Raw genomic sequence first — 24,901 nt, 5'->3', positions numbered from 1 at the left:
TTCACAAAATTGAATTATTTTTCTGTTTTTTCTTATATTTGTCTGTTTGGTCTTCTTTTGCTAACTGAATCAATTATAACACTTTTTATTAATTTGATTATGTAAAAAGCTATATACACCCTGCCATAATTTTCAAAATACAGTGCATAGTGCCAAATATTCAGGCCTAAGTAAAATGAAAATTTCAATTAACTAATAATATTTATTAATTTTCTATTAACCGAAAAAGCCTCTTAAATTCGCACCTCACATATGTGAGACAATGGAAAAGAAGTCTTTAATGGTGACTTTAATGTGATAACGCCTAAATTATCATCTAATCATCTCACATAGATTGACTTGTAGTTTTTGCAAGTTTTCCTTACAATTGAAAGGAATTCTTAGGGAGAATTTAAATGTTGAAGTCAGGTGCATGGCTTGAATTCGAATCCGAATTTCACTCCTTACCTGCTGGGTGACAATGGGCAACTAACTGCATAGGTTTTTTGATTATCAATTTACATATCTGGAAAAATAGAAATAATCTTACGGGATCGTGACAGATAGGAAAACTGTATGGCATATAATGGATGCTAATATCTAATATGCCTGATTGCTATTACTTATTGTATTAAATGTAGTATAATAAAAAGAATGCTAGTTTAAAAGTTGGAATCTGAGGTTTAATTCCCTGTACTTAATTCACCAGCTTGGCGACTGAGACAGTCTTCTAGACAATGATCTAGAAGATCGACCATTTTGTAAAGTGGTTATAATAGCAACTACATTGGTTTATTAATGATGTTCAAATGAAACTTTATAAATTGAAGTATATAGAATACCTGGTACAGAATAGGACCCCATAAATGTTATTTGTTTTGAAATCCAACTGTTATTGAAATTCTCCCATAAAATGAGTAATAACTCTACTAAATAAATATTAATGGTAGTGTTCCATTCACGAGGTGTACCTAAAGATAGGTATTGCATAACCTTAGCTTAAGAGAAAAGAAAGACAGATCATTGACAAAACCTTTTTAATTTTATCCAGATCTTTGACATTTTAAAGATATAGCTGAACAAGTAGCCAGATAATGCAGAAGGTACTTTATCATCTGTATTTCAATTGCTTGTTTCTGTTTTTTATTAGATTTCTATGAAAGTCTAGAAGGTGGGAAACAGAAGGCAATGCAACCAAGAATAATACAATACTGATCTTTTTTTTTTTGATAGTGCAACTGTTTCATCATGCCTTGTTATTAAGCAGTGGAATTAAGCAGATGTCCAAAAAGACTTGAAGCTCCAGGGACTCCAGCTCTGTAAAATTATTCATGATACAAATTAAAATGAGATTTTTTCATGACGAAAATAATGTTCTGAATTATTCTTCTACTGAGAGTGTCTATTTCCAATTGGATATTCAAAATAAGATATAATAAATAACATATAAACACATATCATACTTAAACAAATCTTTTTTGAAAACAAGAAAACAAAACTCTTAAGAAAATAAAGCATAATAATTAAGCCGTATATTCTTTAAAAAATGAGCATGGAAATATTCACACATTGTTGAATGTGTTGTTGAAAGTGTTGATATCTTCCAAATTTTGAATTAGAAAATCATGTACAGATGTGTCATGGCACAAAGCCAAAAAGATCCAAAAAGAGATCTACTTTTCTACACAAACTCTACCTGTCTACCTGCAGATATAATTACTCTGATATTAGAATTGGTATATTATTGGATGTCAAGATGTGTTGCCACTGTCATTATTTTTAGTTAAATAGATATGTTCATGTGAGACCTTTTAATTCCCAAGACCTTATTTTTCATATTTAATTAAGAAATTATTTTGCATAATTTTCAATTCTTGCCTGAAAATTGAATTTGTTTCATATAAAATGATAGAAATGTAACCACTGGTGTTTAAAATAATATAGTTTGATTCATTCAAATGTAGCTTAAATAAGAAATTAAACCTCACATATAGTTATTTTCTAAATAAGTTACAAAAATAATGGCTTCCCTCTTCATGCTTGTTACTACCATCTCTCATTCTTTTTGCATTGCCAAAAAGAACAAACCAGAGCATTATATAGAGGGCATTCTACTTTGTTTATGTACAAGTTCCATAATAAAACAGTTGTAATGGGCTTGTAAGACAAAAACAGTAATAAATTCATCAGAAGAAAGTAACTGAATAATGACAAAAGAACACTAGCTAAATAAAAATTATCTGTGAGGAGCGGAATTATAAATGTATTATGGAGAAAACCCTTTGTTTTATAAATCTATGTTGATTTCTGTAAGTTTTAGAACTACTTTTCACGTAAATATCCTTTGGGCTATAGTGCAACTTTTGAAAGAAGTTACTTGCCTGGGATTGCATGGTTTTAATATGCTAAAGATTTTTACTGAAACAAAAACATTCTGACTTTGTATTTACTGATCTTTTTTCTATGTTGTATAAAATCAAAAGCACACAGAACTGAGATTACTTAACCAAAGGATTATTTAACTTTTGAAATAACTTTGAAAATTTATGTTTTTCAAGTAATTTGGGTGGGGGATTGGGTTCAGATTTACTGTCTAGCCAGCAGTTTATTGCTTATACTCATAAATATTCATATTTAACAAACCTACATTTTCATATATTTATGCCTTACATGAGAATGCTTCATCTTTGAGTCACTGTTAATAACTGAAAAATGGAGCTATATCAGTAATACCATTTCATTTTAATGGTAAATTTTTATGAACTAAAATCACCCAATTATTTTCTAGGTTAAAAAAAGGAACTTTTAATAGTATTTGAAAAAAAAAACACCTCAGTGAATTGTCTGTGAATAATTCAGATATAATTTAATTACCCTCATTTCTGATTAATTCCATAAAAATTTAGAATATAGGCATAGCAGACAATCATTACATTTCTGCCTACTTGGTATCCATATCCCTTTCTTTTGGCATAACAACATTTTGACTTTATTTTGGGGAGTCACATGTCCCTACTTTTAGTCTAAGCTCTAGGTGTTATTAGGAATGAAGAGTTATTTCTCATCTGGGGCTTGCTAAGGATGAATGAAGCACAAGCTGGAATCAAGATTGCCAGGAGAAATATCAATAACCTCAGATATTCAGATGACACCACACTTATGGCAAAAAACAAAGAGGAAGCCTCTTGGTGCAGGTGAAAGAGGAGAATGAAAAAGCTAGCTTAAAACTCAGATTCAAAGAGCTAAGATCATGGCATCTGGTCCTATCACTTCATGGCAAATAGATGGGGAAACAATGGAAACAGTGACAGATTATTTTTTGGGGCTCCAAAATCACTGAAGATGGTAACTGCAGCCATGAAATTAAAAGACGCTTGCTCCTTGGAAGAAAAACTCTGACAAACCTAGATAACATATTAAAAAGCAGAGACACTACTTTGCCCACAAATGTCCATATAGTCAAAGATATGTTTTTTCCAGTAGTCATGAATGGATATGAGAGTTGGACCATAAGGAAAGCTGAGCGCTGAAGAATTGATGCTTTTGAAGTGTTGTGTTGGAGAAGACTCTTGAGAGTCCCTTAGACTGCAAGAAGATCAAACCAGTCAATCCTAAAAGAAATCAGCCCTGAATATTCATTGGAACAACTGAAGCTGAAGCTCCAGTAGTTTGACCACCTGAAACTAAGAGCCGACTCATTAAGAAAGACCCTGATGCTGGGAAAGATTGAAGGCAGGAGGAGAAGGGGACGACAAAGAATGAGATGGTTGGATGGCATCACCAACTCAACAGACATGAGTTTAAGCAAGCTCTGGGAAATGATGAAGGACAGGGAAGCCTGGTGTGCTGCAGCTCATAAGGTCACAAAGAGTCGAACACAGCTAAGTGACTGAGAAACAACAAAGTGGAGGAAACCTAGCCTGTAGCGAGTGGGTCCGTCTTGCTACCAGATGGAGAGAGCTTGATGAAGTCAACACAGAGAAAAGGAAAGCTAAGAAATGAAGTGATATAGGTTCTTAACAGCATTTCTTCACACCGATTGTAGCCAGCTTTTCCTCTGCACTTTAGTGAAGTGAGCCAATATTTTGATTCACTAATTGCATAAGCCTTTCTGATTTGAGTTTCTGTTACTTGTAACTGAAAATGCACTAATCAATGATCATAACTTCAGTCCTTCAACATGAGAGTACAAAGTTAACAACCCTGAAAAATCCATGAAAGTATATGTTGAACCTCGAGCATAAAGGGCCTTAAATATTTATCTATTCTATGTAAATAGAATCATGCATGGGATTCTTCATGCAAGAATACTGGAGTGTGTTGCCATGCCCTCCTGTGGGATGCAAGTGACTCATTCATTCAACTATGCCGTATGCTGTGCCTAGTCACCAGGTCATGTGCGACTCTTTGCAACCCCATGGACAGTAGCCCACCAGGCTCCTCTGTCCATGAGGATTCTCCAGGCAAGAAAACTGGAGTTGGTTGTCATGCCCTCCTCCAGGGGATCTTCCCAACCCAGGGATCAAACCCAGGTCTCCCACATTGCAAGCGGATTCTTTACTGTCTGAGCCACCACGGAAGCCCATTCAACTATAGCTTCTGGTAAGCCAGAAATATGGATAACTATCCTAGTATGCCAGTTCAGTGTTACACAAAGAAAAATAGGATTTCCTTTGAGAATAGCAGGTAAACATTGTTTAGTCACTAAGTCGTGTCTGAGACTGAAACCTCATGGACTGTGGCACACCAGGCATGCAGTTAAAGTGTAGAATGTTCAAATTATATGAATTAAGGGCCAATCAAGCCAAATGAATGTTGTTTACATTTAAAAGTATATGCCATTTTTTTTTTCTGAAAGTAGGTGGCTTACTATTTGTATCAAATAGCACAAAAGCATTATGTTCCCCTAAAGAGGACAAAACATTTTTTAGAACATTTAAAAATATCTGGTTTAAGATGTGCCTACTCTTGCCTGGAGAATCCATGGACAGAGGAGCCTGGCGGGCTGCAGTCCATAGGGTCTCAAAGAGTTGGACACGACTGAAGCGACTTAGCACAGCACAGCACATACCTATAGAAAATTGCTGGTCCTTTAAAAGTGGTAGCCTTTGTGTTCTATTTCTAAGCATCTCCTCCCTTGCCTTCCACTCTCTCAGTCTCAAATATTTGATAGTTCACTCTATGCCAGACACTGTGCCAAGTACAAGGGATGGTAGAAGTAAAGACTGACGAGTCCTTTTCTTACAGATACTTCTAAATTTTATTATAAAGTTAATATTAAAAAAGTAGAAAGATGTTTTAAAGTCTACCAAAATTATAGATGCTTCTATTTTCTAGGCAAGATCACATTGTATTTATACCCCAGACAATCAGGTAGAAAGTGCATAACACACCATTTATGTGCTTAGTCACTCAGTCTTGTCCGACTCTTTGCGACTCCATGGACTGAAGTCCGCCAGGCTCCTCTGTCCATGGGGATTCTCCATGCAAGAATACTGAAGTGGGTTTCCATGCCCTCCTCACGAAATGATCCTTAGGAAGCCTCTTTTTAAAGAATAAGATAGGGGTTTCATTTATGTTTTATTCCCTATCAGAGTCAGTACCAAGTAGCACCTCTGCCACAGGCACTGCTCCTGCCCTTGGCCGAAGAAGTTCCTCTCCAAATGTCTGAAAAGCCATGGGCCCTGAGAGCTGGCATGGCTCACTTGGACATGAGGATTGATGGCAGGGTTCCCCATGGTGCCCTGAAAGCATAAGCAGGCAGCTTACTAAGAAAGGAAAGGCAACCTGACCTCTTTTATTACTTTTCTCAGGGAAGACATTTTTGGTTTGGTGACCAAAAAATGTCACAGCCTACTTTAATGAATTTGGGACACTGATAAGCAAGTCTTTCCCTATCTATTAAAGTAACATAAGGGACAAACAAGCCAGAATGACTGCCAGGCAGAACAAAACTAACTTTCATAAAGAATTTGTGGTATGCTATGTTCTCCTTCCTCATTGGCACTGCAGGCTATTTCTAGGAAAGTTCATGGTTTTGACAATAAGAACAATATATAGCAGTCCTGGTGGTCAATCTCATTAGTTTTCTTTGATAGAAAAGGTACTTTTTATGTGGCATTGTTAGGTGATTAGGTCTTTTTAAATGATTTTCTCAAGGATTTCCTTAACAACTTCATGCTTGCTGACCCATGACCGGTAAATTGTGACTCTGAACCCTTGACTGAATCTATGCTAATTAACCCTCATCTAATCCTCATCTAAGGTTTGCTTATTGATTGGTCTGTTTATTTTGGGACTTCTCAGAGTATTAAATATGACAATAAAAATAATGAGTATTTGATAGGAATAGTATGTAGCATCTCCAAAATTATTTGATCGCTGATTTTTTCTTCTTATGGAATTTCTTAATATTAGTGTTCTAGAGAACAATTATCAAAAAGTTAGTTGCTCGTTTAGAAATAAGCATTTTCTTTGTTAAAATCAACTAATTGTTTCTATTTCAAATAATGTCAGAAGTATTGCCATAGTTAATGTGAATATTAACAGACTTTGTATGAAGGCAATGACTGTATGTCATTTTTCTTTTTGTTCCCAGCTTTGCTGAAATATACTATATAACATGTTGACATATAACATTGTATAAATGTGATGATTTGGTGTGTGTGTATATTACAAAATGATCACTGCAGTGAGTTTTGTTAACATCTTCATTGTCTCACATAATTACCATTTTGTGTGTGTGTTGTGAAAACATTTAAGATGTACTCTCTTAGCATCTTTCAAGTATATAATACATTATTAACTATAGTTAGCTTCTAAAGGAGATCAGTCCTGGGCATTCTTTGGAAGGACTGATGCTAAAGCTGAAACTCCAATACTTTGTCCACCTCATGCAAGGAAAAGACTCTGATTCTGGGAGAGATTGGGGGCAGGAGGAGAAGGGGACAACAGAGGATGAGATGGCTGGATAGCATCACCGACTCTATGTACATGAGTTTGGGTGAACTCCGGGAGTTGGTGATGGGCAGGGAGGCCTGGTGTGCTGCAATCCATGGGGTCGCAAAGAGTTGGACACCATTGAGCAACTGAACTGACTGAACTGAAGGTCCTTAAAATTTACATCTCGTAACTGGAAGTTGTACACTTTAGTCAACAACTCCCTTCCTCCAACTCCTAGCCCCAGCAACCACCATACTTTCTGTTCCTGTGAGTCTAACTTTTTTAGACTCCACATATAAGTGAGATCCTTCAGTATTTGTATCTTAATTCTTTCGTGTAGCATAATGCCCTCGTGGGCATCCATGTTGTCCCAAAAGGCAGAAATTTCTTCTGAATACTATTTCTTCCTCATTGAATATTATTCCATGTATATATAATAATACATACATAATTCTATATACATATCACATTTTTCTTTGTATCTATATACCACATGAACATGAATAATGCTGCCAAAAACACGAGGCTGCAAATACTTTCTCAGGAAAGTGATTTTATTTTTTACATATATATATACATTCAGAAGAGGGATAGCTGGATAATATGCTAGTTCTATTTTTTAGTTTTTTGAGGAATCTCCATACTCTTTTCTATAGGAGCTGTATTATTTTACATTTCTACCAATAGTGCACAAGGCTTCCCTTCTCTTCACAACTTCATCAACACTTGTATACTTGTCATTTTCTTAATAGCCATTCTAGTAGATGTGAAATGATATCTCATTATGGTATTGATTTCCATTCCATTGATGATTAGTGATGTTGAAAACTTTTCATGTACTTGTTAGTCATTTATTGTCAAGATTATTTAGGCCCTTTGATCATTTTTTTAAGTCAGATTATTTGGAGTTTGTTGCTATTGAATGGTATGAATTTGTTATCTATTTTGTATATTAACTGCCTATCAGATATGGGATTTACAAATATTTTCTCCCATTCCATAGATTGTCTTTTCATTATATTTCATTTTGTTGATTGGTTCTTTGGCTATGCAGAAGCATTTGAAGATGATATACTCTCACTTACTCATTTTCACTTTTGTTGGTTGCAGTTTTGAAGTCATATCCCAAAAATTCATTGTAAGGTCCAAAGTCAAGGCTTTCTTCCCCCATGTTTTTTACCCCCCTGGGAATTTTAAGGTTTTAGGTCTTATATTTAACACTTTAATCCATTTTGAGTTAATTTTTGTGAGTGTTGTAAGATAGGGGTCCAGTCCATTGTTGTCTATGTGGATATCCTGTTCTCCCAGCATCATTTTTTGAAGAGATTGTCTTTTCCACATTGAGCATTTCTGGCAACCTTGTAAAATATTAGTTTACCATATATATATGGATTCATCTCTGGGCTCTCAGTTGTCCTCCATAGGCCTATAGATGAAACAGATGAAAACATTTCATCTTTTTCTAGTACTATATGTTTGTTTTATTACTTTAACTTTGTAGTATAAAATCAAGAAGTAGGATGCCTCTAGCTTTGTTATTCTTTCTCAAGGTTGTTTTGGCTCTTAGGATCTTTTGTGATTCCATATAAACAGAAGACTTATTTTTTTTTTCTATTTCTGTAAAATAAATGCCAAAGGCATTTTGATGGAAATTGCATTGAATGAATAGATTGCTTTGGGTAGTGGTGGTGGTGGTGGTTTGGTTACTAAGTCGTGTCCGACTTTTGCGATCCCGTGGATTGTAACCTGGCAGGCTCCTCTGTCCATGGGCTTCTCCAGGGAAAAATACTGGAGTGGGTTGCCATTTCCTTCTCCAAGGGATCTTCCTGACCCAGGAATCGAACCCAGATCTCCTGCATTGCAGGCACATGGTTTACCAACTGAGCTATGAGGGCAGCCTTTGGGTAGTATGGATATTTTAACAATATTAATTTCTTCCAATCCATGAACATGGAATCTTTTCCATTTATTTATGTCTTCTTCAGTTCTACCATCTATGTGTTATAGTTTTCAATGTACAGATCTTTCATCTCCTTGGTTAATTTTATTCCTAAGTATTTTGTTGTTTCTGATGCTATTGTAAATAAGATTGTTTTCTTTATCTCTTTTTAAGATAGTTCATTGTGAATGTATAGACACATAACTTTTTTGTATGTTGATTTTCTATCCTATAACATTATTAAATTCATTTGAGTTGAGAATTTTGACACATATTTCCTTGGGTATATTGGCTTGCAGCTTTCTTTTTTCTTATCTGGCTTTCTTTACTTGACTTTGGTATTAAGGTAAGGCTGGCCTCAAAATGAATCGGGAAGTGTTCCCTCCTCTTCAGTATTTTAGACGAGTTTGAGAAAGTTGGAGTTAACTAGCCTTTAAATATTTGCATGGAAACCATTTGTTTTTATTAATGGTGCCATTTTTATTAATGGTGCCATATAATTCTCTCATTCTTTCTTTTTTTTTTCTTTTTACCCTTCTGACTAGATGATTTTAAATGACTCATCTTCTTGCTCACTAATTCTTTTTTCTATTTGGTTGACTCTCTTGTTGAAACTTGCTATTGAATTCTTCAGGGCAGTCACTGTATTCCTCAATTCTAGTGTGTGTGTTTCTTTTTTTAACAATTTCTGTTTCGTTGTTGACTCATTTGGTTAATGGAGTATTTTCCTAATTTCATTTAGTTGTCTGTGCTTCCTTACAATTCTTTAAAATTCTGAATTCTTTGTCAGATTGTTCATAGATCTCCATTTACCTAAGATCAGTCGTTAGAATTTTATTTATATCCTGTGACATTTATTATTCCTTGATTATTTAATCCTATGACCTTGTGTTGGTATCTGGGCATTGAGGAAGTAGGCACCTCTTCTAGTTTTTGTGTATTGGCTTAGACAGAGAAGTCCTTTAATGAGTCAACGCATCCAGAGGTTCTAGTGCTTTCTGTGAGCAGACTTGCTTCTGGAGTCTTTGGGCAGGTAGTTGTGAGCCTGGTTCAGCAGCTGGGCAGATCTGGTGCTCAGGTCTGTGGCTCCTGTCCTAGGTCCTGGGTCCATAGGGATAGGCCTGGATCCTATGTCTTCAGAGGCTGACTAGGTTTAGGGGCTGACTAGAGGTGGTCCTAGGCCGGTGTCTGCAGGGCCTGATCCAGTCTGGAGCCTGGGGCCATGGGAATTGACCTATAGCTTGAGGTCTCAGGGGCCATCATGAAGGCTTGGGCTATGGAAGCCTCTCTGGTGCTTGGGTGGCCTGAGATCCTAGGACTGTAGGAGTTGCTCTGTCACTGGAGTGGGTGGAGGACCTGAGTCTTGGGAGCCAATCTGGTGCTATGAGAGCATGCTTGGCACTGGGTGGGTTAGGAGTCAAGGACTGTTGTATAATAGCTGGCCTAGCATTGGGGTTGGCAAGGAATCTGGACTTGAGGGAGCCTTCCTGGAGAAGTCAGCTTGGCACTGGTGCAGCTGAGTGTTGTGGTCTGTGGTCATTTCACTCTTTCTCCCCTGCAGGAGAATCTCTCTCTCTGCACTGGGCCTAGGAGAGGGGTAATGGGGAAAACGTGAAACTGTCTTTCCTACTTGCTTCAATTCATCTTCTATCTGTGCTTTTTCCAAGAACTGTAATTCCTTAACTGAAACCCTTCTCTCTTCTGGAGATATTTTCATCCTTGGATAGTTTGTTCACATTGTTTCTGTGAGGTGACCAGCACTGGAAATTCCTGTGTCACCATCTTACTGACATCATTCCACTCATGAACCTTCTTAAATACTCTACTCTAAGGTGGCTTCCAGCTTTGACCAATAGAACCTGAGCAGAAAGAGTTTTGGAAGTGTGTATTATCAAAATCAGAAGCGGTGGAAGAGGGCAAGAGTTGCTTAAAGTCCATCCAGAGAGTCTTTAAGTTTGTTTGTTAAGGAACGCTTTTCCTTGGGCTATTTCTGAATATCAAATTCACATTTAAAGATAAAGGTTTAGTTTTCACTTCTAGCCAAGATGGAATAAGAGAATCCAGATTATCATCTCACCTACCTGAAGTTTATTCCTTCAGATACTACTGCACCTGCATTCTCCCTCCTCATCCCATTTTTTCTGTGGTTACAGACTACTTTTTCTTGAAGCACAAGAACAGCCTTAGCAACCTCCACCCTGAGGAATTTCACATAATTGCTCTTTCTTGTTCTGCCTGACTACCTCACTGGAATGGTGGTAGGTAAGAAGAGGTCAAGAGGCTTCCCAGGTGGTGCTAGTGGTAAAGAACCTGCCTGCAAATACAGGAGACTTAGCCGGGTTCGATCCCTGTGTTGGGAAGCTCCCCTGGAGGAGGGCATGGCAACCCACTCTAGTATTTTTGCCTGGAGAATCCCATGGACAGTGGAGCCTGGCAAGCTACAACCAATGGGGTCAAAAAGAGTTGGACACAACTGAAGCAACTTAGCACACACATGCAGGAAGAGGTCAAAGCTGGGGTGACCTATAGTTTTTTAAATATAATAGATTTAAATAACCATTTACAAAGAGGAGAAATAAATGAATGAGTAGTACTAAGATAATATTTTTACTCTTCCTTCAAACTCTTTTTGGCTGTTATGTAGAGGATTGTCCAGCTGATCTTCCATGTGTACACTTGTTCAACTGTGAGCAGGTCCTCAGAAGTTCTAGGCTCTCTTTCAATTTCTGGCTTTGCACATATTATTTCCTCCTTCTCAAATATTTCTTATCTCACTTTTCACTGACCTATCTCCTGTCTTCCCTCCAGATATCAGCTCAGATATCATTTCATCCAGGAAATCTTAACAGGTTAAGTTTGGGGAAGATGTTACTTCTATGTGCTTCCTCTAATACATTCTGCTTACATTTAGTGTAGCCCTTAAGATTCTCTGTTGCAGATGCCTCCTTTTCCTGATTCTCCTATTAAACTCCAAGCTGTTTTAGCTATGTTATATCTTGTTTACTCTTTTATAACCAGAGCATAGCATAGTGCCTGGAGGCTGCTCAGTGGAGCTAGGGTGATTAGTCCAAAGTTACATAGCTAATGAGTAGCAGATTTAGGATTCAAATCCAGCCCTCTATCTGCCCATGGGGCATTTGTTTTGTGCTGTTCTGAAAAACACTACTTCTCCCTCCCACCTAAACACACATCTATTAAAAGACTAGAGTCTTTAAAGTATTGCGTGATACAGACTGACAATCTTTGTTAGGGAAAAATCCACAGCTAAAGTAAATTATTCTAAATCCCTCCACTGAAGTGTGACAAAAATTGGCACCACATGTGATACTGCAGGGTGCTTTAGCCAAAGAATGGGCCCTGATGTGTTTCCATGTGGTGGAACAATAATAATACCTATGATCCAGCCATGTGGAAAGAATATGTCATGGGTAAATTGCACAAAAATGTCCTCTCCCAATCAAACTATGTTATTCCATAAAATATATTTAAAATATAGTGACTTGTTCATTTATGTTAACAGGAGTGAACTGTACTTCTGGTGTTTTTAATAATGAAAAGAATTACGTTTTTAATCTTTTCACTTAAGTGTATTTCACTAAGTTGTCATTATGTGTTATAGTTTGTAATGTATTTGTGCTACAAGACAATTTGTCTTTCAGTATCAACTGCTATGAATTATGCAAAAGTTTCTAAGTATTTTTGTCTTAATCATTTTGATGTTAACCTTTCAGATTGTAATAGCATTAAAGACTGCTGAAGCTGAAAGAAGAAAAACAATTTTGGCAATAATTTCTACAGCTGTACAGAGTGTATTTTATACCGTCATTAGAGAGATAGTTTTTTTGAATTCAGATGGCACAGGCTAAACACATAATCTGTTCATTGTAATTGTTCAGCCCTTTTAATGGCTTTGATGTCTAAAGACCTTAATTGCCAAGTATCTACCTAGAGTGGAGAGAGTCAGTCACATGATATTATAAAAAGCAATTGAGTTAAAATTTTTAAATTAGGAGACAGCCTCAAAAATACATATTTTTGAGATCTCCTGAAAGATCAGGTGATCTGGGACCAGATGTCTATGCAGCACCACTTCTTGGATTGACGTCACTGCTGCCTGCCCCCTTTTAGGCTCTTGTGTCTCTACTCCCTTACACACACATTTCCCTTCTTTCATATTATCTCCTTGACCCTCTTGGCATTGATTTCTTGATCTCTGGATGAAGAATTCCTATCTATATAAATAATGATAGTTTTGTCAACCAATCAAGTAGATCCAAACAAATTTTACTTTCAAGATTAATAGTTATTGAGTTAATGTTTTTTTTAAGTGTTGGGGAGTTAAAAAAAAATAGGATGACATCATGATAGGATTAAGTGAATTTTTGGCTAATATTATTTTCTATATGACAGTTTAGTTCAGTAAGAATTTATTGAGCATCTATGTAGTCCTGAGGATATAGCCATCTTCCTTCAAGAAACTTACAGACCTTCTCTGCCCATATCAATCACCTCTTAACAAACCAGTAATAGGACTGTAACTTTGGAGTAGGTTATACTGTCACCTTTTACATAAAACAGAAGTAGAAGAATTCAATAATTTAAAAGCTTTATATTTAGAACTGTGTTTAGTTTATGAATAGTGTTGACATCATCAAAATTAAAAGAAATATAAATCATTAAATGATATTCTTCATTAAAAAACTCTGTTTTATAAGTAAGCATATTTTTTTCTTGGAAAAAAAGAGCCCTTGAAAAGTAGGATTCACTTGTTCTCTCACTGAGCATGGTTATAGAAAGTAGGCCATTGCTTTTCTCACCAAATTAACTAAATATGTTAGCCCTTGAACTTTACAAAAGGTTTTTTTTTTTTTTTTTTACTTTGTTAATGCTAGAATGGACATGGTGTTCTTCAACTACTTCATTTGAGAAAGAGCTGTTTACATGTTCTTTGGCCTGCTTTATTGCCTTCAGAACGCTTCAGTGTTTCTTCTGCTTTCAAGACAGAGGAGCACAGAGATTTCCCTATTCTTGGCACTGACTCTTGGTTATGGTCATTATGTGGCGTTTGACTTTGGAACATCTCATTACTTTTATCTAACTTTTTACAACAATGACAATAATGGTAACATAATAAAATAAATCTAGAATAAATAGGCAAAATTATAAATCATTTATCATAGATAAAGTCTATCAAATTTTTTTTTACTCCAAAATTTCTTCTTAATCTGCTTTGAATATCAGTTCTCACAGCCAATACCTATTCTCTATAAGATAGTACTGGTCTCATAAGTAGCAATTTTATACTTACTGTTATTTCTCTACAGCCATGTTAACTTTCTTGATGCCTCTAACAAACTCTGCACACAGAAATTAGATTTTTACTCATGAAGTAATTAACCCTAGCATGGAACCCAGTACTTTCTTTCTATTCAGTGAATTCTTAACTTTCTTAACAGTAGCACAACTTCTGCTTTCACTATACCGCCAGTAGATCTGATTTAGTTTTTAAGGAGATGCACATTGACAAATTCAGTAGATTCTCCTCAGACCTTTTTTGTTTTTCTGCTTGATCTTGATCTTGCTTGTTGACCCTCTCTTTGAAACTTCTGTTACCTTCATTGACACTATAATCTCCTAGTTTCTCCTTCCTTTCTTAGTTTGTTTCACAGAATTTTCTTCCTCTATCTATCCTTTAAATAAGATAAATCACGTTTTATTTTTGGACCTTTCATGTATTCACCTCTTCCCTGAGTGATTTGCTATGTGCTTATAGCAAAAGACATATTTTTATGCCACTATTTCTCAAAGCTGTGTCTTCAGTGTGGATTTTTGTTTCTTGCCCCACACTTTTCTGCCCAACACTTGAATATACATATTTATTTATGTAGATTACAGTGCTTCAAATTTAACTTATAGTTTTGCACTTATGCCCAGTCATCCTCTTTTATTTCTTATCCTGGTAGAAAATACCATTATATATACAAAATCCCAAACTAAAACTTGAGACTAATCCTGATCTGCTTCTTCTCAATCTTGAGTTCAGTCTTTACTCCAGGGAGATGAAAAAAAGTTTTAGAGACCACTAACTTTCTGTTCCAGTGTAGTGCTTTCTATCACACCTGCTGCCATCTTGGAATAGGCTTTCCAGATCTTTCACTTTGGCAATGTAATTATTCTTAGGATCTGACCCCATACTTTTTTCACCTCCACTGTCATTGACCCTGTCATTGACCTTCTTAAAATGTAACACTGTCTCATTGCTCTCAAAACAAAAACAGGAAATACCTTTCATAGACTCTTTGCCTGTAACAGAGGTTTTGAGACATTTTTTTTTTTACATAAATGAAACTTAACTGGAAGACTAAACAGATAAATAAGCTAGGAAGCTTTTATTTCCCTGTAAAAATTCTATAATTTGAAAACCACTGGCCTACAATATAAAATCAAAATTCTTCCATATGGCAAACAAGGCCCTCCTTATTTTACTTCCCCTCCCTACCCCACTATCTATCTCATCCCATTTCAATCTGCTCTCCACCACATTAATCTCCCTGCCTTTCCCTAAACTGGCCACTTTTGTTTAGGGCCTTTCTACTGTTCCACATCATCTACTGCCTGCCTGAATGTTCTTCCTTACATTGTATGACTTAAAACATCTGGCTCATCTTTGAGACCCAGTTAAACTGTCCTCTCAGAGGACTATCTCAATGCTTCCCTTTCCTGACTACACAGTGTTCTCCAAACAACATTTCTTATTCCTGCTTTTGAACACCATAGTATTTTTACATGCATATATGTGTGTATGTTATAAATATACTTACTTTATACATACGTTTATTCAGTTTATGAGTTAATTTCTTCTATTATGTTGTGAACTTCTTAAAAGTCATTGCTGTACTCATCTTTGTATTCCCAATCTCTAGGAGAATGCTTTGATAAAGTTTAACATCTGGTACCTTTGACAATAATTTTAGGTAGTATTCCTTTATCTAGATATATTATTTATAATATCTACTTTTCTTCCTCAAAAACACAAATGCAGCTATCTACTTTTGCATAGTTCTTCAGTATTCTACTATAGTTTCTTTAGTTATTATATCACTAAGTACCAATCCACCTTCATAGATTATTTTAAAATTTGGAAGTGTTCTTTTTTTTGATCTATTCATTTGTTAATTCATCCAACAAACATTTGCTAAGAACTTATACTGCACTGGTAAGTAGAAGCGAGGAGAGAGAGAGAGGCAGGGATGTTCATCAATGTTATGCTTTGTTGTCCATGGTTACAACTTTCAAACTTACAACATTATGGGTCCTTTAGGAAAAAATTAGATTTGGTGTTTAATGCATTAATCCTTAGGCTGGACTGGATCATGAGATTCAAGAAAAGGAGAATAAAGTTCTGATAATTCTTCTTTTATTTCATTTAAATTGAAGTATAGTTTATTTATAGTAGTATATTATTTTTGGGAGTACAGCATAGTGATTTAGTATTTTTACAGATTATACACTATTATAAGATAATGGCTATAATTCCCTGTAGTGTAGAATATATCTTTGTTGCTTATCTATTTTATGCATAGTAATTTGTATCTCTTAATACTAAGCCTGGAATTTGTCCCTCCCTCCCTTCCCTCTCCCATTGGTAACATCTAGTTTGTTTTCTGTGTCTATAAGTCTGTTTCTGTTTTGCATATTACATTCATTTGTATTTATTTTTAGATTCATCATGTAACTGATATCATAGTAGTTGTCTTTCTCTATTTGACTTACCTCACTAAGCATAATATTCTCTAGGTCCATCCACATGTTTTATTTCTTTTTCCTGTCTGATTGCTGTGGCTAAAACTTCTAATACTATGTTAAAAAGAATTGGTGAGAGTGGGCATCCTTTTCTTTGTTCTAGAATTTAGAAAGGTGTCAGGTTTTCACTCTCGAGATGCTAGCTGTAGGTTTGTCATTTGTTCCTTCCACACCTAATTTGATCAGAATTTTATCATGAATGGAAATTGAATTTTGTCAGTTGCTTTTTCTATAGCTACTGAGGTGATCATGTAATTTTTATCCTTCTTTTTGTTAATATGGTATACCATATTGATTGATTAGTGAATATTGAACCAATCTTGTGTCTCTGGAATAAGTCCAACTTCATCATGGTCTATGATTCTTTTTATGTATTATTGAGTTTGATTTGCTAATATTTTTTGTTGAAGATTTTTGCATCTATTATTCATCATAAATATTGATCTATAATTTTCTTTCTTCATAGTGTCTTTGTTTGGTTTTGTTTATTAGGGTAATAATGGCCTTATAGAATGAATCTGGGAGTGTTCCATCCTCTTCAGTTTTTTTGGAATAGTTTGAGAAAGACAGGTTATAGTTCTTCCTTAATTGTTTGGTAGAATTCCCCTGTGAAATCTTAAAGTCCTGGACTTGTTTGATGGGAGTTGTTTTTTCTTTTTTTTTTAAATTACAAATTCAATTTCACTACTAGTGGTAGTTCTGTTCAAATTTTTTTTTGTTTCTTCTTGATTCAGTTTTAGTAAGTTATATTTTTCTAGAAACTTCTCTATTTCTTCCAGGTTGTCCAGTTCATTTTCATATAACTATTCATAGTATTCTCTTAGAATTTTTTGTATTTCTTTGGTATTGATTGTTTTTTCTCCTCTTTCATTTCTTATTTTGTTTATTTGAGTCCACTCTCTTTTTTCTTCATGAGCCTGGCTAAGGTTTATTAATATTTTTGTCTTTTCAAAAAAACACAGCTCTTGGTATCATTGATCTTTCTTGTTGATTTTTCTTTGCGTCTGTATTTTATTTATTTCCCCTCTGATTTTTACTGTTTCCTTTCTTCTGCCAACTTTGTGCTTTTTTTTGTTCTTCTTTAAATCCTTTAGGTGGTATATTAGGTTCCTTATTTGAAATTTTTCTTGTTTCTTGAGGAAGCCCCATATCTCTATAAACTTCCCTCTTAAAACTGCTTTTGGTACATCCTGTAGATTTTGGAGTATTCCCATTTTTACTTGTCTCAAGATATTTGCTGATTTCCTCTTAGATTTCATTGACCATTGGTTTTTCAGTAGCATGTTTAGTACCAATGTATTTTTGTTTCTATAGTTGATTTCCTATACATATCAATTAAGCTTAAGTGGCCTGTTGTGTCATTTAAGACCACATTGCCTTATTGATTTTCTGTCTTTCTTAACTGAATTTCTGGGTTCAAACTTGTGGCAAGGTAGTTGCTGGGGACCCATCAGCTAGGACAGACCGCTCTCTCTCCTGCTGCATGCACTCTCCAGGACCAGAATCCAGGCTTTTCCAGCCTTTCTACCTTACTCAGCAGTCCTCCAGCCAGACAAAGGGAATTCCCTCTACTAATTCCAGGACTGGGACATCCAATATGTGGCCTCCCTCCTCAAGGTGGGTGTTCAATCATATAATCTCAATTTCCTCTGAGTCCCCTCCCAGGGGCACAAGTCCTGACCTTTCACTTTAATTGTATAGGAGTCCTTCTGCCAGTTTCCAGTTAATTTTCAGTGAGAATTGTTCCACATGTAGATGCATTTTTGATGTGTTAGTGGAGAGAGATGAGCTCTGCATCCTCTTACTCTGCCATACTGATATTCGTCCTGCTTTTACTTTTTAATGTGTCTACTCTGTTGAAGTCCATAACACTTCAGAAGACTATACTCACATAATGCAAAACTAAAGCCAGAATTCACCTTATGTTTAAAAATTCTGTCTTCCTTATATTAAGGTAACTGTGAGGATTCCTTGAGATTTCAGTATTTTGTATATATTAGTTATGTATATGAAAAAAATTATTATTTTTTGGTGGGGTCATTGATGTGGCTGAGTGTCATTAAACTAGGAATTAAAAAGTGATCATGGTTGTTATTTCCATAAAAATTGCTGAGTTGATTATTTTTTAAACCCTCTGATTAAAATCACTCATGAGTGCCAAACTCAAGCTATTTATTGCTTGTAAAGTTCAACTTTTTATTCAGTAATCATGGAAAACACTTGACTTCCCTTGAACAGCTCTTTATTTTTAGAAAAGGAAAAAGGGAAATTAATATTTTTTGAATGTCAATTATGTACTAGGATGGTGCCAGATATTTTGCCTTTAATCCTCCCAGCACACCTTGGAGCAAGAGGTATTACTTCTACTTTTGCTAATGTGTAAAATGGATCTCAAGGGAAGTGAAATACTCCATCCCAGATTCCTCACTAGAAATTGGCAGAGTCTAATTTAGGATTCAACACTCCAGTGTTCATCCATATTCTTGCTTTTCGGAATGCTGCCTCAGACTCAACTACTCAAGGCCAGCCATGAATATATATTAACAAGGAAAATGGGCTGAAATATATCATTTCAAGATGATATCACTTCAGGCCTGACCTTGCTGTTGTGATTTGTCTCATTGGCACACTCTATCTATATATAACTGTGATTCATTTTCCACTATCTCTAGTTTTTTTGAATTCTTTCTTAAGGCTATAAAGCTTGTTAGAATTGTTTTCATAATATAAAGTACAAGAACTATAGGTCTAAAAATTAGAAGTCACAATTTAAAAATTACTTAGCCATAAAAAAGAACATTTGAGTCAGCTCTAATGAGGTGGAGCCAGCCTGTTGTTCCATGTCCAGATCTAACTGTTACTTCCTGACCTGCATATAGGTTTCTCAAGAGGCAGGTCAGGTGGTCTAGTATTCCCATCTCTTTCAGAATTTTCCACAGTTTGTTGTGATCCACACAGTCAAAGGCTTTGGCATAGTCAATAAAGCAGAAGTAGATGTTTTTCTGGAACTCTCATGCTTTTTCAATGATCCAATGGATGTTGGCAATTTGATCTCTGGCTCCTCTGCCTTTTCTGAATCCAGCTTGAACATCTGGAAGTTCATGGTTGATGTATTACTGAAGCCTGGCTTGGAGAATTTTGAGCATTACTTTGCTAGCGTGTGAGATGAGTACAATTGCGTGGTAGTTTGCACTTTCTTTGGCATTGCCTTTCTTAGGGATTGAAATGAAAACTGACCTTTTCCAGTCCTGTGGCCACTGCTGAGTTTTCCAAATTTGCTGGCATATTGAGTGCAGCACTTTCACAGCATCATCTTTCAGGATTTGAAATAGCTCGATGAGAATTCCATCACCTCCACTAGCTTTGTTCGTAGTGATGCTTCTTAAGGCCTACTTGACTTCACATTCCAGGATGTCTGCCTCTAGGTGAGTGATCATACCATCTTGGTTATCTGGGTCATGAAGATTTTTTTGTATAGTTCTGCGTATTCTTGCCACCTCTTCTTAATATCTTCTGCTTCTGTTAGGTCCTTATCATTTCTGTCCTTTATTGTGCCCATGTTTGCATGAAATGTTCCCTTAGTATCTAATTTTCTTGAAGAGATTTCTAGTCTTTCCCATTCTATTGTTTTCCTTCATTTCTTTGTATTGGTCATTGAGGAAGGCTTTCTTATCTGCTTGCTCTTCTTTGGAACTCTGCATTCAAATGGGTATATCTTTCCTCTTCTCCTTTGCCTCTTGTTTCTCTTCTTTTCACAGCTATTTGTAAGGCCTCCTCAGACAACCATTTTGTCTTTTTGCATTTCTTTTTCTTGGGGATGGTCTTGATCCTTGCCTTGTGTACAATGTCATGAATCTCTGTCCATAGTTCTTCAGGCACTCTGTCTATCAGGTCTAATCCCTGAATCTATTTCTCACTTCCATTGTATAATTGTAAGGTATTTTATTTAGATCATACCTGAATGGTCTAGTGGTTTTCCCTACTTTCTTCAATTTAAATCTGAATTTGACAATAAGGAGTTCATGATAGAGCTTCTCCATCTTTGGCTGCAAAGAATATAATCAATCTGATTTTTTTTTCAATCTGATTTTAGTATTGACCGTCTGTTCTTGTCCATGTGTAGAGTCTTCTTTTGTGTTGTGGAAGAGGGTGTTTGCTATGACCAGCTGCAATCAAGATTGCTGGGAGAAATATCAATAAGAACTTATGTATACCTGTGGCTGATTCATGTCAATGTATGGCAAAACCAATACAGTATTGTAAAGCAAAATAAAGTAAAAATAAAAATTTTTTAAAAAATTAAAAAATATAAACTGTATGATTTCACATTTAAAAAAATAAAATAAAATAAAATAAACCTCAGATATGCATATGACACCATCCTTATGGCAGAAAGTGAAGAAGAACTAAAGAGCCTCTTGATGAAAGTGAAAGGCGAGAGTGAAAAAGTTGGCTTAACACTCAACATTCAGAAAACAAAGATCCAGTCCCATCACTTCATGGCAAATAGATGGGGAAACAATGGAAACAGTGACAGACTTTATTTTGGGGGGCTCCCAAATCACTGCAGATGGTGACTACAGCCAAGAATTTTAAGATGCTAGCTCCTTGGAAGAAAAGTTATGACCAACCTAGACAGCATATTAAAAAGCAGAGACATTACTTTACCAACAAAGGTCCGTCTAGTCAAAGCTATGGTTTTTCCAATAGTCATGTATGGATGTGATAGCTGGACTATAAAGAAAGCTGAGCACCGAAAAATTTATGCTTTTGACCTGTGGTGTTGGAGAAGACCCTTGAGTCCCTTGAACTGCAAGGAGATCCAACCAGTCCATCCTAAAGGAAATCAGTTCTGAATGTTCATTGGAAGGACTGATGCTGAAGCTGAAACTCCAATACTTTGGCCACCTGATGCGAAGAACTGACTCATTGGAAAATACCCGGATGCTGGGAAAGATTGAAGGCAGGAGGAGAAGGGGATGACAGAGGATGAGATGGTTTTATGGCATCGCTGACTCAATGGACATGAGTTTGAATAAACTCCGGGAGTTGGCGATGGACAGGGATGCCCGGCATGCTGCAGTCCAAGGGGTCGCAAAGAGTCAGACATGACTGAGCATGAATTGAATTGAACTCAATGAGGTGGATGAACCTAGAGCCTATTATACAGAGTGAAGTAAGTCAGAAAGAGGAAGATAAATATTGTATACTAACATATATATATATGGAATCTGGAAAGATGGTACTGATGAATTTTTTGCAAGGCAGCAGTAGAGAAACAGACATAGAGAACAGACTTATGGACATGGGGAGAGGGGAGGAGAGGGTGAGATGTATGGAGAGAGTAACATGGGACCTTACATTACCATATTTAAAATAGATAGCAAATGGGAATTTGCTGTATGTCTCAGGGAACTCATACAGGGGCTCTGTATCAACCTAGAGAGGTGGGGTGGGGAGAAAAATTGGAGGTAGTTTCAAGAGGGAGGGGACATATTGTACATGTATGTCTGACTCATGTTGATGTTTGACAGAAAACAACAAAATTCTGTAAAGCAATTATCCTTCACTTAAAAAATAATTGAATTTTTAAAATTAGTTTGGACTTAATTATAACTAACTTGTGCTCTTGTTATTGTATAGAAGGGAGTATAGAATGAATAATCCCTTTTTCTGCCTTAATTGACCCTGATGCAAATTTATCCTTCTGATTTTTAAAAAAATATAAATTTATTTATTTTAATTGCAGGTTAATTACTTTACAATATTGTATTGGTTTTGCCATACATCAACATGAATCTGCTACAGGTATACACGTGTTCCCCATCCTGAACCCCCCACCTTCCCCCCTCCCCATACCATCCCTCTGGGTCGTCTCAGTGCACCAAGCATCCAGTATCATGCGTTGAACCTGGACTGGCGATTTGTTTCATTTTGTTCTTTTAAATTATTGTATATTTTGTGGTTACTACAGCTTTCAGAAGTCTCATATTCTTTGGTGCTGATAAAGTACACTGTAATCCAGTTTATATATATTGGAAAGAGATTTGCTGTCTAAATAAGAAATTGCTATAGGGAAGTCAGTTCTAATATAGAATATGTTAAGGTTTGGAAATAATGTCAGTTTTAGTGCTTTTTAATTGAATTGGGAACTTTATATTATAATTTTATTTTAAAGAATTAAAATGCATTGTATTTGGAATACTGAATAAAAATTGTAAAAACTGTGTTTCTTACTCTGACTTCCTTTATATCTCTCTGGATCATATAAAATTACCTCAGTACTCATCCTGTTCTCTCTGCTAGTCACCAGTAACTTAATGTAAAGATGTGTCTAAAATACTGACTGTCTTACTTTCTGGCTTACTTCACTCTGTATAATCGGCACCAGTTTCATCCATCTCATCAGAACTGATTCAAATGAATTCTTTTTAACGGCTGAGTAATACTCCATTGTGTATATGTACCACAGCTTTCTTATCCATTCATCTGCTGATGGACATCTAGGTTAAAAACACCAATACAGTATACTAACACATATATATGGAATTTAGAAAGATGGCAATGACGACCCTGTATGCAAGACAGGAAAAAAGACACAGCTGTGTATAACGGACTTTTGGACTCAGAGGGAGAGGGAGAGGGAGAGGGTGGGATGATTTTGGAGAATGGCATTCTATCATGTATACTATCATGTAAGAAAGAATTGAATCGCCAGTCTATGTCTGACACAGGATACAGCATGCCTGGGGTTGGTGCATGGGGATGACCCACTGAGATGTTATGGGGAGGGAGGTGGGAGGGGGGTTCATGTTTGGGAACACATGTAAGAATTAAAGATTTTAAAATTAAAAAAAAAATACTGACTGTCCCCCTACTATCCATTGCCTTCTCATGCTGCCATAATCCAACTCCCCAATATAAACTATTTGAGTCTGTTAATAGGCATTAACAAGATATACTTGTTGGTGAATTGAACCAAGCACAGCAGAGGAGAGGTTTCCCTTCTCATCTGTGTCATTTGGCAAATATGAAAGCCTGAATTCTCACATTTGGTGGCAGAACCAAGTCTAAAAATCTAGATTTCCAGGCTAATATTTATACCACACACCACTGTTGCTTATACTGAGTTCAACCAGTGATTTGTCTAGAGTCTGTGGTATATATATAAATATGTTGCTTCAATATTTTACAGATTTTAAGAGATACTAATTCTGTCCACAAATATTAATTGAGCAATTACTATGTGCTAGAGATATAGCTATGAATGAAATAGACAAATCCCATGCCTTCTCAGGACTTAAATTCTAGTGAGGGAGATAGGCAATAAATAAACTGATAGATCTATTATACAATAATAAGTATTCAAATCAGGGTACAAAGATGGAGTATTTTGGATATAACTTCATGAATGCACTGTGAGGTTGTATTATTTTTTCAAGTGAGGATGGAACTGAGACACTTGCAGGGGGATATTAACAGAAAGTATGCTTTTATCCATCTTGGCTTTGGACTTTATTATGTCACACATTCATGAAAATATACACATATGCCCAAACTGTGCATTAGTATGATTCCTACAACAATGACTTTTCTGACAAATTGTTTACATGCTACTTTATATTCAGATTCATTTATATTCAGATTCATTTCTTTTTATTGTATTGTCATTGTTTATTACTCCACTTTATTTCAATGAAATTGTCATCTAACAGTGTTAACACATTTGTAAATGCGATGTAAAATTTGCAAGAACAAAAGAGAGAGTAAAAATACAGTAGAATGACTCACAAAACAGAAAACACACTGGATTGTCCTCAGTACTTCTATGAAAAAGCTTTTCCCATTCCTGGAAAATTCCAGTGTATTGTTGCAAAGAAAGGCCTTAGACTCTATCTTATCCTATATTATCAGGCAAGAGTAATGATGGTATTTATAGCTCTTGAATGATCATGAGGCAAGTGGCAAATTTGTTTCCCCTCTCTACTTTTTGCAAATATCTGAGAGGTTTCCTCTATAGTTGAAAAACAGATATCAGGTTGATAAAGATAATAGCTAATATCCAGCTCAAATCTAACCCTTACTATATTCCAGGCACTCAAAAGTATTAGTCAATAATAACTTCCTTGTACAGTATATATACAAAGATCCTCCATCCATGGAATTTTCTAGGCAAGAGTACTGGAGTGGGTTGCCATTTCCTTCTTCAGGGGATCTTCCCGACCCGGGGATCAAATC

Source organism: Capricornis sumatraensis, chromosome 5 (genome assembly GCF_032405125.1).
Source record: "Capricornis sumatraensis isolate serow.1 chromosome 5, serow.2, whole genome shotgun sequence".
NCBI classification, from domain to species: Eukaryota; Metazoa; Chordata; class Mammalia; order Artiodactyla; family Bovidae; genus Capricornis; species Capricornis sumatraensis.
This window is presented reverse-complemented; position numbering follows the sequence as displayed.